The sequence below is a fragment of the Geotrypetes seraphini genome, chromosome 2, assembly GCF_902459505.1.
Source record: "Geotrypetes seraphini chromosome 2, aGeoSer1.1, whole genome shotgun sequence".
Classification (NCBI taxonomy): domain Eukaryota; kingdom Metazoa; phylum Chordata; class Amphibia; order Gymnophiona; family Dermophiidae; genus Geotrypetes; species Geotrypetes seraphini.
Window position 1 is genome coordinate 435,101,476 of NC_047085.1, and position 15,200 is coordinate 435,116,675.

A 15,200-nucleotide genomic window follows, 5' to 3' on the forward strand; every position below is an offset into this window, starting at 1 on the left:
TACATAAACGATTTAGGAGGGGGAAGGGCTAAATACGGGATACATACAGTGTGCTGCAGTAGGATACAATACGGGATACATACAGAGTGCTGCAGTAGGATACAATAGAGTTTAAGAGAGGAAATTAGATAAGAGCATATTAGATGGAAACAGGGGGGGGGGCAACCAACTTGGAGGGGGGGTGGGAAAGTAAGGGGGGGAGAGGGGAGAGGAGGGTTTAGATGGGGGAAGGGGGGGCTAAGGGATAGGTCTGTTGCAAAGGAGGGGTTTCATCAGTTTTCTAAGGTGGAGAGGGGGTAGCGTTACGGCGGAAGAGGGGAGCGTTAGGGATTTGGTCCGTATTCCATATCAACTGGTTCAATTTCAAGGAGGGTCCACTGTCAACTAGAGATCTGCATGGGAATGGGGACGACGGGAATCCCGCGGGGATCACGCGGGTTCCCCCTTCGGGTCACGGAGATCCCGTGGAGATGCCCCATAGGGTCGCAGGGATCCCGTAGGTACGCCTCCGAGGGTTGCGAGGTTCCTGCGGGGTTGGATGCGAGGCTCGTCTTCTCCAGTAGTGGCGGACCACCCTCCCCGCCCCCCCTTGGTACGCCACTGCTGATCGCAGCATACAGCCGATCGGAACGGAAGTCTTCCACGATGTCAGCGCTGACGTCGGAGGAAGGACTTAAGCAAAGCCCTCCCTCCCTCTGACATCAGCGCTGACATCGGGAAGACTTCCATTCCGATCGGCTTTGTGCTGCGATCAGCAGTGGCGTACCAAGGGGGGGCGAGGAGGGTGGTCCGCCCCAGGTGCAGCCATACAGGGGGGGTGCACAGCCGGCCAGGTCCCCTTACCTTTGTGGCGCTTTCTCCGACCGACCAACCGACAGCAGGCCCGGTCCGACAAACTTCCCTGCCCTGTAGCCGCGAATCTAAATTACTTTCTTACAGCAGCTTCAATACTCCAGCTGCTGTAAGAAGGTAATTTAGATTCGTGGCTACAGGGCAGGGAGGTTTGTCGGACCGGGCCTGTTCTGTTGTCAGTCGGGCGGGGAAGCGCCACGAAAGTAAGGGACAGGGAGAGAGAAAGGGAGGAAAGGTGGAGTGGAGAGGAAAAGAAGCTTAAGGTAAAACTGAGGGGGGAGAAGGACGCTGAAAGCACTGGGGAAGACAAAGGGGTGGAGAAGGACGCTGAAAGGACATGGGGAAGACGGGGGGAGAGAAGGACGCTGAAAGGACATGGGGAAGACGGAGGGGGAGAAGGACGCTGAAAGGACATGGGGAGGATGGGGGGGAGAAGGACACTGAAAGCACATGGGGAAGACAGAGGGGGAGAAGAACACTGAAAGCACATGGGGAAGACAGAGGGGGGAGAAGGACACTGAAAGCAGATGAGGAAGACAGAGGGGGGAGAAGGACGCTGGCAGGGAAGAAGACAGAGATGCCAGACTATGGGGGGAGCGGAGGGAAGAAGATGGGTGCCAGACCAATTTGGAAAGGGGGAGAAAGGGAGAGGCACAGTAACAGAGCAAATGGAAGACACAGAGAGAAGAGAGATAGTGGATGGAAGGAATTGAATGAGAACAGGAGGATAGCAGAAACCAGGCAACAAAGGGAGGAAAAAAATCATATTTCTTTTTTTTTTGCTTTAGGATAAAGTAGTATATTAGTTGCGTTGATAAAAATTTATAAACATTAGAGGCTCTGGTAGAAACCCGTTTACAAAATATGTATTCTTCACAATTAATATTTCCAAATTAATAAAGTCTTTTTGCTTATTTGTAAATGGGTTTCTACCAGAGCCTTTAATTCCGTAGCATAATTAAATGAAATAACTATTTCTGTAGTTTATAGGGATGGGTGGGGACGGAGGGGATTCCTCACGGGGACGGGTGGGATTCCTCACGGGGACGGGTGGGATTTCTGTCCCCGCGCAACTCTCTACTGTCAACATCTTCCACAGATACAAAATAGTGGCCCAAATAAAGGGGCCCCTAACTTTGAACGTAGTTGAGATCATTTCCCAAAACTCTGGATATCCCCTGAAAAAATTTCATCAAATTCTGAGATGGTTGAGTGGGGAGTTCTGGACCATTTGACATGAATGACCCAATATGCAGATGAGCTAGGAGTTCATATGCAATGCATCCTGTAGCTAAATATTACAGAAAGGGTGACTAACCTGCAAACCTTTTCATGGGTTAGGACATGAGGCCCTTAGGGAAAAATAAAATTTTATCATCTCAACATCTACATCCAGAAGGTTACAGACCCCCTCCAAGACTGAGGGCTCCTTTTACTAAGGTGTGCTAGTGGTTTTAGTGCATGTTACATTGCCGTGCGCGCTACACGCTATCGTCTCTATAGAACGTTCATCTGTTTCAGTAGATTTTAATGTTCTATTTATGGAAAATAAGAGCAAACCTCTCCGCTTTCTCTACAAGAAGTCTTGTCTGCATCAATCCTTGTTTTCTTTTTGAATACAGATTTCCTAAACAACATATTAACCTCAAATACTGATTTGTAAGTGAGAATAGTCACTATCTGAAATAGAGTACAAACATTTGTGAAAGCCTGCAATTTTGAACAGTCAATCTTTTCTTTCTGACCTGCCTCCCTTTCCCCTCCCTGCTGCCCCAATACCCTTTCTTCAGCTAAGTGTCAGGCCACTGCCCATTTGTGTTTCTAATTCCTTATGTGGTAAGGTCAGTTTCTTTACAAGTCTACTGAAATAGGTGAAAGATTCAGTCTTATAGATGACAATCTGTAGTCATCTAGATGTAGATGTTGAGAAAAAAAAATTCCCTAAGGACCTCATATTCTAACCCAATGTTTCCCAAGTCAGTCCTGGAGTACCTCCTTGCCATTCAGGTTTTCAGAATATGCAAACGAATATGCATGATATTGATTTGTATACACTGCCTCCACTTTATGCAAATCTCTTTCAAGTATATTCATTCTGGATATCCTGAGAACCTGACTGGCAGGGAGGTGCTCCAGGACTGACTTGGGAAACACTGTCCTAACCTATGAAAAGGTTTGCAGGTTAGTCACTCTCTGCAATATTTAGCTACAGGAGGCATTGCATATGAGCAAAATATTTTACTTGTGTTATCAGGGCTGGGAATTTTGGACCATATTCTATAAATAACTCCTAAATGCCGTAACATTTTAGGCACCACTTGGCATCGTTTTCAATGAACCACTAGATTTGGTGCATTTAGAAAGCCTTGGACAGTGTTCTACATAGATGTCTAATAAATAAACTGAGTGCCTCAAGGTTCTGTTCTTGGGCCTGTTTTTTTAACATTTTTATAAACGATATTGCTGAAGGGTTGTCGGGTAAGATTTGCCTCATTGTGGATGATACCAAAATCTGCAATAGAGTAGACACCCATGATGGTGTGAATAACATGAAGTAAGACCTGGTAAAGCTTGAAGAATGGTCTGAAATTTGGCAGCTAAAATTTAATGCTAAGAAATGCAAGGTCTTGCACTTGGGTTGCAAAAACCCAAGGGAATGGTACACTTTAGGGGGTGAAGAACTTATGTGCACAACAGAAGAATGGAACTTAGGTGTGATTGTATGTGATGATCTTAAGGTGGCCAAACAAGTTGAAAAGGTGAAAGCAAAAGTTAGAAGGATGCTAGGGTGCACAGGGAGAGGTACGGCAGTAGGAAAAAGGAGGTATTGATGCCCCTGTATAAGATTTTGGTAAGACCTCATTTCGAATACAGTGTTCCCCCGCGAATTCGCGGTTTCACTCATTCACGGTATTCTCCGACCACCTCTTCCTGTACTAAAGTCAGGCTACACCAATCAGGAGCTGCGTGTCAAAGCAGCTCCTGATTGGTTTAGCCCAACTTTAGTACAGGAAGAGGCGGTAGGAGCATATCGCGAGTGATTTCCTTCACTCGCCGGCGCTGCCCTCTCCTGCCTCTCCAGCTGCCCTATCCTGCCTCCCCAGGCGAAAAAACTGTATTGGCGATTTTTTAATATTTGTGGGTGTTCCTGGAATGGAACCCCCGTGAATATCGGGGGAGTAATGTATTGTGTACAATTCTGGAGGCTGCACCTTTAAAAAGATATTTAAAAAATGGAGTCGGTCCAGAGGAAGGCTACCAAAATGGTGCTTGGTCTTCGTAATAAGGTGTACGGGAACAGACTTAAAGATCTCAATTTGTATTCTTTGGAGGAAATGCGGGAAAGGGGAAATATGAAAGAGCTGTTTAATACCTACGTGATATAAATGCGCACGAGTCAAGTCTCTTTCATTTGAAAGGAAGCTCTGAAATGAGAGGACATAGAATGAAGTTAAGAGGTGATAGGTTCAGGAATAATCTAAGGAAATACTTTTTTTACAGAAAAGGTGGTAGATGCATGGAACAGTCTCCTGGAAGAGGTGGTGGAGACAAGAGACTGTGTTTGAATTCAAGAAAGCCTGGGATAGGCACGTGGGATCTTTTAGAGAGAGGCAAAGATAATGGTTATTGCAGATGGGCAGACTGGAAGGGCCATTTGGCTTTTATCTGCCATCATGTTTCTATGTTTCTATAGAATCTTGCCTAATGGTACCTAAGTGGACTTAGGCTCCATTAAGCCAGCTTTTCATTCGCCTAATTTGGCAGCGCCTATGTCGGACACTTAACGATGCCTAACTCAACTAAGCCTTTTCTCTGCTAATAACCACGCCTACTTTTTAATAAAGGCATTGTTAGGCAGTGTTAGGCATGGAGGTGCACTTCAACTTAGGCATCGCTAGGCATTCTAATGGTTCAGCGTCAAGCTCTTAAATTGCTTAGTTAATTTTTTTTTGATTGGCTAACAAATGGAATAGTCAATTACCATGCTGATTAAGCCAATTAAAAAATTAAGTATGGCACAGATCCCAAACTTCGGCATCCTTTATAGAACATGGCCTTTTATGTCTTCCTGGCTATTGAAACACAAGTAATAACAAAAGAGCCCCCTTCCACATAATGGCTTATGACAAAAGAGCACACTGGTCCGAATCAAAGATCCCTGGCCCTTCTTCCAGTGTCTTATGTATGTGGTGGGCTAGCGGTCCATCCCTAACCCCTATCCATACCAATACCTTTTACTGTAAGTGCTTCTACAACATAAAAAAGGGCTTTGGGGAGATTTTTTTTTTAAATAAATAAATATATAAAATAACTACAGATGTTTTGTTCCTGTTTCTGGTGGGAAGGTGGGCTGAAAAAGTTGTGGATAGTCTGGAACATCTGGCCCTTGTAGCAGAGCATAAGGAAGATTTTTCTGTGACAGCAGCCCCAAGTAGGAAGTCCCTTATAGACTACTCATGGAGGCACCTTGAAAGGAATGACCACACATTAGGCCTTCTTCATGGTTGAAAGACTCAAAGCTTTGCTGTGTATCCAGTGCTGATCTTTTCCATTCTGTTCTCGCTGCAGCTACTTCACTTTAAAACATTCTTGTACTGAATGCAAATGTTTCCCATCCTTTTCTTTCATGCTTATTTGATTAAATTTGCAGATTTGGCTGAGCAGCTAGTTCAAGCTTAACCTTTCGGCAAACACTTTAGTGCTCCTCGTCCCCGTTCCTGATTGAGTTCTCATCCTCCTAGTAAACTGAAAATAATGTACTGTAGTACAAAAATAATTAGACAGGCTCATCTTACCTAATTTCTCAGTCTCTCCTGAAAGAGCACTTATCTGTAATGCTGACAACATAATCTGGTACAAGTAGTATATAACTGTCTCCCACGCCTTTCTTCTCCTACTTGTGACCTCCCCCACCAGCCCTTCCTCTGGGATAATGAATAATGTGAACTTCAACAGGCCTTCTCCCTTATAGTTTCAAAATTCCACAGATTAAAAAAAAAAAAGTATTTTGTCATTCTTCATTGGTGGCAACTAAAATGTATTCATCTTATTCCCTAGATAAGGCAGTCATGTAACCTTGCAGATTTACAGAAGGCAGAAATTTATCAGGGTCACATTTTAATTAGAAATTCCTCTTATTAATTAGATCAGCTATTCATAACATAGCAGAAATTACCTCCTCCAGTTGGTCTTATTGAATTAAATAATAATTCTTGTATATGACCCACATGATTAACATTCAGTAGTTATTATTATTCGACACTGATGCATAGATAGCATGAAATACAGGACAAAGGTTTTGTTTTAGGGGGGGAGGTTTCTAACATTTAGGGCTTTATTTAAAAATGACTTTCAGAGTACTCAGCCTATGGAAAAGACCTTATTGGAAAAGGCCCAAAATGGTTTTACAAACCTCTAACAACCCACACAGAGGTGTAGCAATAGTTAATAATCAATTCCAAGAAATCACAAAGTTGCTATGTAAGTGTCAAATGGAAGGCAATTCATTGGAGATTCGGCTATACTATAAAGCAAAAGTGGAAAAAAAAGGCTCAAAAAATGATCACAACAGCTCCATACATACAATATCCTCAGACTGTCTCATATTCTCATCAGCATAAAAAACTTCACATAATTCTTAGACTGAGTCTTCAAATGAAAAAAAGCCGACCATGTGCACCAAAAGGGGAGACTTAAAACGGTGATCCGATTCCAACAGCGTTCACTTCGTGTTCACAATCCAATCCTTAACGTCATCAGATCCCGCATTTCAACCTGACAAGGGTCCTTGTTTTGCCAAACAAGACATTGTGGGACATTACAATTGTGGTTGGTGTGCTGCTTGTGCCATTATATTGGAAGGACAGGCTATTCAGTTGCCACAAGGACTGCAACTTCAAGCAAGATGTAAGACTACCTACATCTAGTGTAAAAAACCCAGAAATGGTGAAAATTTCAATATCAATAAATAGAACACATTCACTAGAAATGTACAAAAGTAAATATAGCTACAACACGAGTCAGAGAAGCCACCACTTAAGAGGAAAAGCCTCAGACAAAACCCTCCCACCACCACAACAGTGGTATAAGATGTTCAGGCGGAGAACCTCATTGGCGAAAAACTTCCTGTGGGGCATAGTAAAGCTCTGTGTTGTGCAATAAAAATATGAATAAATAGCCAGTGGTCATAAATTAAAGTGCAAAAAAAAGCACTTAAACTTATCTTTTTTATATATGTAATCATTTGTCGGACCACCAACGGTGGCCAGCGTTTCACATAATGCTGCCTCAGGGTGTATTATACCGATCGTGAGCTTTCAAAACGGGGCACGCTGAATCATGTCTCCTAATACAAAAAAGATGACTACCTACATCTAAACATTTGTGGTGTACAGTATATGCTGATTTGTCCCTGCCAATTGTGCTACATAGGACAAACTTCACGTTCGTGGAAAGCAAGGATGTCTGAACATCATTATAATACTAAACAACGAAAAGGTGTTGATCAGATGGGCACAGAGGCTCTGATTCTGCAAAGTGCTCCCGATTGTAGGCAGCTGTAGGCGTCCTACAGCTGTCTAATCAGCCAATCGGGAGGCACTTTTTCTATTTAAAAAAAAAAAAAAATGCTCCCCCAGCCTGCCTATATTGAAGGCGCCTCCAGGGAGCCTAGAGAGGCCCGTAAGCCCGCCTAAGCTCGCCTAAGGTTAGGCAGTAGCCTTAAGCGAACCTAGGCAGCCCTACGAGTCTCCCTAGCAGAATGGGAGACGCTTACAATGTAGGCTAGCAAAATGCTGGCCTACATGGTAAGTAGATGCGGCCGCTGTACCTAATCGCGACAAATCTCCCCTCCCCCCAGCGATCGCAGCAGGAGGGTGCCCAACCCCCTCCTGCCGATCCCCCCCAACAGCCCTCCCGACAATCGCGGCAGGAGGGTACCCAACCCCCTCCTGCCGACCCCCCCAGTGGCCTTCCCAACAATCGCGGCAAGAGGGTAACCAACCCCTCCTGCCATGCCCTCCAACGGCCCCCCTAAGATCGCCAGCAGGAGAGGCCTTAGGCGCTTGGGCCAATCAAGACCTAGGATCCTGTGGGCTAGGCACGGGAGGGGCAGGCCCACCTCATTTGGACGGAGGCGGGCCTGCTGGCCGGACATGTGAGGAGCCGTCCGGTCCAACTTACAAAGTAAGACTAAGGGGGATGCCGGGGTAGGGGGGTTCATTGGGGGGGTCTGGCAGGAGGGGTTGGGCACCCTCCTGCCGGCGCTCTTAGGGGGGCATTGAGGGGGTAGCAGGAGGGGTTGGGTACCCTCCTGCCGCGATAGTCGGAAGGGCTGTTCGGGGGGTCAGCAGGAGGAGTTGGGTACCCTCCTGCCGCGATCATCGGGGGGGGGGGGCGGGTTCTGTCGGCAGGAAGGGTTGAACACCTTCCTGCCAGCGATCCTCAGGGGGACTGTTGGGGGGGTCGGGCATGTTAAACCCGATTCTGTAACCGGCGTCTGCAACATGGACATTGGTTACAGAATCGGATTAACTTTGGGTGGGTGTAGGCCCGATTCTGTATAGGACGCCTGGACCGGCGTCCTATACAGAATCCGGGCCAGATTGTGTTAAAAGAGGGCAATCTTTTGAAGAGCTCAAGTGTGCAGTAATCAATTCTGTTTTTCCCTCTAAGAGATGGATGGGGTAACCTTAAACAGAAATTACATCAGAAAGAACAATGGATATACAGGTTGAACACAGTCTGGCATAATGGGCTTAAATCACAGAATTAAATGGCATACGTTTTTCTAAATTGTAGAACATAAAAACATAAGAATAGCCTTTTTGGGTCAGATCAATGGTCCATCAAGCCCAATAGCCCGTTCTCACGGTGGCCAATCCAGGTCACTAGTAGCTGGCAAAAACCCAAAGAGTAGCAACATTCCTTGCTACCAATCCAAGCAGTGGCTTCCCCCATATCATTCTCAATAACAGACCATGGACTTTTTCTCCAGGAATTTGTCCAAACCTTTCTTAAAACCAGCTACGCTATCCGCTCTTACCACAACTTCTGACAATGTTGGATGTGGTGGTGGAGAGGGAACAGTGGGATGGATGAAAAACAAAAGTAAATGTAAACCTATCTTTTCTTTCTATTTAAACTATAGTACTTTATTTTGAGGACTGTTTCTTTAATGTTTAATTTTGCTTTTTTTACTGGTGTAGATTTTTCTTCACCTAACAGATTTTTTAATGAAAGAATAATAATTAAGGGTATGTTATCTGTTGCAGGGTCCATAGGAATAAATTAAGCCCTGTTGTAGACAGCTTGGGCCAAATTCTACAAATGGCTCAGAAACTTAGGCGCTGGTAGGTGCCTAGATTACACCTAACAATTGCAGTAATCAGTTTTAGTTGACATGGTAATTGAGCACTCCATTTAAAACTGATTAAAAACAGAAGCTCATATATTGTAACACCATTACAGAAGCTCATGTAAACCGCTCTGAATTGACTTCCCCAGTAGTGGTGTAGAAGCTTTCAATAAATATAAAAACACATACAAAAAAATGTAGTTGCTGGAATCGTGCCTACAGAATGGCACCTAGCAGCACCTAAAGTCAAAGCAGGCATTTTTAGAGTAGAGATGACCTTAAGCGTCATTAGGCGCTACTAGGCACAATTCTCCCAAAAACTTAGGTGCCAGAAATGTAGGCCTTTAAAACCCTGGTCTACATTATCAGCACCTAAGGGCCTCTTCTATTAAACTGCGCTAACAGTTTCTAGCACGGGGGAGCCGCACTGAATGGCCCGTGCTGCTCCCGACGCTCATAGAGTTCCATGAGGTTCCATGAGGTTCTCCACGAGGTTTCATTTTTCGTACTTTACAGAGAAAGGAGGGATTAAACTGATAATACATTTACCAAAGAGCATGACATACCTGCTATGTAAGGAAAGATTTTCTCTGGATATTTCCATTCTCCATTTTCAGTGAAGCAATTTTGTATCTGTATTGTTGCTAGAAACAAAATAATGGCCATTAACATCTTCATCATTATCAGTTTTTATTTATAGACTGTATTATAAATAAATTAGCACCCAAGGTGGTTAATGTCTAAACTACAGTAGATGTACCTAGCAAGCATTACTATGGTTACCAAATCTTTCATTAACCAATTATCATAGAGCAAATATGCTTTAAGTCTTCAAAACTTCAGGCATGTGGACTGGAAACATAACATTTGCACCAGTTTCTGAATATGACATTGTAATAAATTTTTTAAAAAATAATGAGACTGCATCTTAAATCTTCGTTACAAAAAGGCTCATTCAAATATTATAGTTAAGTTCAGAAAAATAAGCAGATAAATGATTACAATACTTATTCCCTCTCTGTACTAGTTATAGTTTCGTGTCAAAAATATTACTCCTATCAGAAGAAAATATAGGAATTCAAAAATTAACTGGTTACAGTATATAACAACAGTTTTTAAGTCTCTCTTTGGACCCATAAATTGATCAGTAGTAAAAAAAGACATAATAAAAATTCTGATTACTAGAAGTCAAATTTGTGTGGAAGCATCAATCCTCAAGGTTTCAATCCTGGGTAAAAAAGAAAAATGTTCTCTTACCTTTTGACAGTATAAAAATAATTTATTATTTTCAAAATATGAATTGTACATTGCAAAGCACACGTTAAAAGCTGAAATGTTCTATAGGTTCAGTAGTGTTAAATGCCATCTGTGATCCTTTTAGAAGTGAAGCTGAACTAGAGGAATGGGACTGTAAGATGTCACCGGATGACAGCATAACTTCCTTTACCAAAAGTCAAATCTTCGTCAAACTCAGAGACCAAGTTCTTCCATCCATTTAGTTATTTCATCAGTTTTATGTTTCAAGAAACAAGAAAAAGTATGTTTATATGACACTCAAAAGACATTTGCTAGACATTATCATGGATGATGAAAACCCCCAAAATTATTCACTACATAAAGAAACAAAAAAAACCCAAAATATTCAAACAAGAATGTTTATCTAATTTGCAGATTTTCTTCATCATTCAACAGAATTCCCAGAAAACTTTATTAACTCATCTTAAATAGGTTTTTGTGGGCTCATTTCACTAAGGAGAAGTTTGCAATTGTGTACAAAGGAAATGGTTCCAGCAGTTCAACATGGTTCATTTGTTTGGAGAACACAAAGCCTGAAACCTGTGAGACACGTGGAAAGGCATAATCAAAACAAACGTCTAAGTCTGTTTTGGGCCCAGGGCACTGGTCACCCAAAGTAGGCAGCGTCCAAAGTCCATTCTCAAAAAATATGTCCAAATTTTTTTCCCCCAAAAATTGTCTACTTCTAAGTCCAGACCGCTAGTATGTCCATCTTTATACTACATTCTCATCCAAAAAATTGTCCCAAGTCCCAAACAACTAGAACAAAACCTTTTGGACATGAGAGGGGTCAAAAAAGTGATGAACTGGCCACCCAGATATGGCAACAGAGTAGTGGGGCACCTTACAGGACACTGCTATGAACCTCACAAAAAGGGTGCCATATAAACATCTCACCTCAACTCCCTTGCAGGTCATGGTGAGCACCCCAAACACCTCCCAAATATACTATACCCACCTGTCTACAACCCCAATAATCCTTATGGCTGCAGGTGCCATCTATATGGCAGTACAGTAGGATTTTGGTGGACTCACATTTTCCATCATGCAGTGGTTAGAGTGGTTTTTGGGCTTGTGTCCTCCTCTCTATGGTTTACTATCCCCCCTCCCCCCCCAACTACTTTTTTAAAAAAAAATTTGAATATTACAATATCCAATACTGCAAAAAGAAAAAAAGGTGATCTCTGTGCAGTAAATGCAGGATAAAGGGGACAGGAAATACCACTTTTTCTGTGTGGTTACACTCAAAGAGGTTTACATATTTTAGAAAGGCACTTATTTTGTACCTGGGGCAATGAAGTGTTAAGTGACTTGCCCAGAGTCACAAGGAGGAGCTGCAGTGGGAATTGAACTCACAACCTCAGGGTGCTGAGGCAGCTGCTCAAACCACTAGGCCACTTCACCTCCAAAACTTTCTGCAATCTAGCAAAAGGGCTTCTAAAATTAACAGAAAAGCTTTCAGGTATGTGCACTGAAATTAGACCTCAAAGAAAAAGAGGGGGGGGAGGGAGAAGATCTTAGGAAATTATAAAGGAAATACAATCAAAGGCATTAAATCAAGAAAGGTTTAACATTATAGCATAATCAGTATGATAATGGGTATACAAAGAAACTTTCCTACCTGCACTAATTTTTTCTTGCTAGCTAGAAATGCCTTTAGTTAGGGTTACCATATGCTTTTAGTTGCTCTGAGAACAAAAAACAAACAACATATCCAATACTGGCATAATTCACCCAACATTTAAAAGAACAGCCAAAACCTGGGTCTCTTGCTACAAAGAAGCAAATTATTTGTGACATTGCTGAGTTTCTTTTGTGATATTGGACAGACCCAATGCTTCTAGCCCGGAAAAGAACTTGTAATTTGTGGAAACAAAGCCTCGTGATTTTATCCAGGTTTTGAGCAAAAACAAATGAGATCAGATCAAGCTGTTCTAATAACAGTTTCATCTAAATTGTCTAAAGGTGTTGGAATTTCCCCTACCTGCAGCGCCTCTCCATTTCTTCCGCACCCTGGCAGATAGTACATGTTGTTATGAGTGGTAGTCCACTCTAGCAGAGTCAATATTTCTGTGCAATATTTCTTAAGGGTCTCCGCAGATGTTTGATCACACACCCTAGGAAAATTAAGAAACCTACGTATAAGGCTCATTCATGCAGTCTCCATTTGCTCCAGTTTATGGTTAATTAGATTTTTAACCAAGTTGACATTTAATTGCTTAACTTCCCCCAACTGGAATTGAAGAAAATAAAAATTTGTTCAAAACAAAAAACTAATATGAACCAGAGAACAAATTCATATCAAGTTGTATTGGATTACTGGCCTCAAATACCCAAGGCACTACTTGAATGATTTTTCGTGCCCTTGCTGGGGTGGTAAATTCATCATTGGTCTTGGTAAAGTGGCCTGTGCTTTGAATATTTATTTATAATATCAATTTTCAATAAATATAAAGTGCATTAGGCGCTAGAGCCACAATAACCAGCACCCGCACAGCGCATACTAAATCGGCTGGTTATTTGGGCTCCGTTAAAGCTTTCTAAATAAGTTTGGTGCAATAATAGAAGGAGGCATAGGCCCTGATGAAACCGAGCCGTCGGGCACAAAAGATAAATGCTTTCCTTCCTATGCACCTAATCTAATCTAATCTAATCTAATCCTTAGGTTTGTATACCGCATCATCTCCACGTTCGTAGAGCTCGACGCAGTTTATAGTAGGAGAAATAGGAAGGACCTAATGCACTTTATATTTATTGAAAATTGATATTATAAATATTTAAATAAATATTCACAGCACAGGTCACTTTACTAAGACTAATGATGAATTTACCACCCCAGCAAGGGCACGAAAATTCATTCAAGTAGTGCCTTGGGTATTTGAGGTCTGGTAATTCAATACAACTTGATATGAATTTGTTCTCTGGTTCATATTAACTTCCCCCAAGCCTTGTTATCTCAGTTGTAGCAGTTACCCCAGACAAACTGGAGATATGTTTCTAGACTAATACTTTCACATTCTTAGCAAGTGAAAAAAATATCTTTAACACAAAAAGCTAACAGATCCATTGTCTCTCCAACACAGTCCAAAGTAATCAGGTTATTGCCCCCATAAAATGTGTTTATTACTCTAATGCAGCTTGATCACTTCCCCACTTAATAGTCAGAATTTACCTGAATAATTTGGGCCAGATTAAGGGAGGACTGCAGGCAGCACTGGAAACTACTGGGTCAATATTCAGGCAATATGTCAAACACTTTAAAAAAAAAAAAAAAAAAACAACCCACAATTTAGGGGGAAATTCCATCAAAGGGTGCTAAGCACCTTAGCACGTGCTAATTGCAAAAGAAGACCATAGGAATATAATGGATGTCTTTAGTGGTCGGCATGCTCTAACATGCTTAGCACCCTTTGTTGAATCCCACAACCACCACCTTAGGGCTCCTCTTACTAAGCTGCACTTGCGGTTTTAGCGTGCGCTACACGCTAATGCCTCCATAGAGCTGGCGTTAGTGTTTTTTGTGTAGCGCAGGGTTAGCGTGTGCTAAAAACGCTAGCGCAGCTTCGTAAAAGGAGCCCTTAGTGCCACTATCTGGAAGAGTCAACCCCTCTGAATATAAATACAAACTGCTGACCAAAATGTGTACCAGCTTTATGGGGAGTGTGGGCGCTCACACCAAAACCAAAGGTGCAAATTTAGCTTGTCACATTAGTATTCTTTTTTTTTTTCCATAAAAGTTTATTAAGATTTTGAAAAATACAAGAGAATATAAAACTGAAACATCAATGAAGTTCACAGTACATCAGTGCATGAATCAATACAAAACATAGAGTTGCAACATCTGTTTGTATGCTTTCAGGTTACATTAGTATTCTTATTTTTTTTAAGTAGGCGTATACTTTTCTTTCTATAATAGGCTCCACTTTCTAGATTAGGGTGCATTGTTTCTTTCCTTCCTTTTTATTCATTTACATAATGTAATTAACAACCTCCCTTTCCCCCTCTCTCCTCTTGTCACCCACTTGTCTCTATTATGTCTTTGTCTTGTCATTGACTTCCCCATTTTTTTTAGCTATTTATGCAATTTTAAATATCTTATATATATTTTTTTAAAATTTTTATTATTGTAAACTGACCTGATATTTGTGATGGTCCATATATCAAATTACAAATAAACTTGAAACTTGAATAAACTATTATCTTCATACTGTCTGCCTCTATATGGATACATCCTTTTGAATATCTACCCTATCCATTCAGGGACACAGTTACCTGAGCTATCTTTAAGATGTGTTATTTTACATAATGCAAGGTTTCACAATAGGAGGATCTTGGTGTCATTGTTGATAATACATTGAAACCCTCTACTCAGTGATCAGCAGCAGCGAAACAAAGAGGTAGAAAGACACTCACCCCAGTTTTGTTGCATGGTTGTCCTTCGCTCATATAGTATCCTCAGACTTCACATAGCAGTGCATTTTTCTCATGTCTCCAGGGATTGAGGCTGCCATCTTTAGGGGATAGTGAGGAAGGAGTCCTCCTCCTTCATGGGAATTAGGGAGGGTGGCCGGGAAGTACAATGAAAGACCTGGTGTTCTCTTCTCAGCAGTTAATGTAGAGGAACAAACATATTTAAAACATTTACGCACAAAGTGGGCATTACTACAACTAGAAAAAAAAGCAAGCTATAATTGGA

The 15,200-nt window shown here is 42.0% G+C and overlaps 1 protein-coding gene across 4 annotated transcripts in view; it reads right to left on the reverse strand.

The window, feature by feature from the left end:
• Positions 1 to 15,200, reverse strand: part of NEBL (nebulette) — a 513,560-nt gene that overhangs the window by 284,856 nt on the left and 213,504 nt on the right. The window contains exon 1 of one of the 4 annotated variants that reach the window (XM_033931315.1): positions 9,775 to 10,271. The exons of the other annotated variants lie outside the window; for them this stretch is intronic. The gene's annotated coding sequence lies outside the window, so the exon portion shown is untranslated. Of the gene's footprint in view, positions 1 to 9,774; positions 10,272 to 15,200 lie in introns of those variants that run through there. 4 annotated transcript variants of the gene reach the window in all.